This window comes from Microtus ochrogaster, unplaced genomic scaffold, assembly GCF_000317375.1.
Source record: "Microtus ochrogaster isolate Prairie Vole_2 unplaced genomic scaffold, MicOch1.0 UNK1, whole genome shotgun sequence".
Lineage (NCBI taxonomy): Eukaryota > Metazoa > Chordata > Mammalia > Rodentia > Cricetidae > Microtus > Microtus ochrogaster.
In genome coordinates, this window is record NW_004949099.1 from 37851504 (window position 1) to 37852285 (window position 782).

The following is a 782-nucleotide window of genomic DNA, read 5'->3' on the forward strand; positions in this document are numbered from 1 at the left end:
TTGGTTTTTCGAGACAGGGTTTCTCTGTGGTTTTGGAGCCTATCCTGGAAATAGCTCTTGTAGACCAGGCTGGTCTCGAACTCACAGAGATCCGCCTACCTCTGCCTCCTGAGTGCTGGGATTAAAGGCGTGTGCCCCCACTGCCCGGCTGGAATTTTTGTTTTTGAGACAGGGTTTCTCTAGGTAGACCTGGTTGCCCTTGAACTCACTCTGTAGACCAGGCTGGTCTTAAACTCAGAGGTCTGCCTGCCTCTGCTTCCAGAGTGTTGGGATTAAAGGCATGTGCTACAATCATCTGGCTATTGCTATAGTTTAAATGTATGTTGAGGTCTGCCTGCCTCTGCCTCCTAAGTGCTGGTATTAGAGCTGTGTGCCGCCACTGCCTGGCTTGCACATGGATTTTGCAGCTGGAAGTCCACAGAAATACTGCCTTTGGTAGGCAATTTACATCATGGCTATCAAGGTTCCCTGCTTTCTGCCAGGTCACCCTGTGTGAAAAGCTCCCCCCCTCTCGGGCATAGGCTGCATGACTCAGTGGTGGAAATGATCTGTTGTCATTCTTGGTGACTTCATCCTGCTGGTGCAGTCTTTCTGGTTCTTACGATGATCAGTGGCTACCTGAGTGGCCACTAACCATTGCTCAGTGCCCTGATAACACCCATGAGGTGATTCCTGCTGACCACTGAGTCAGAAGCAAGTCAACCACATTTGAGAGAACCATGGCCTTACTGAATACTCTTTCCTTTTGTGGGAAGGGGGGATCGAACCCATGCCAGGCAAGT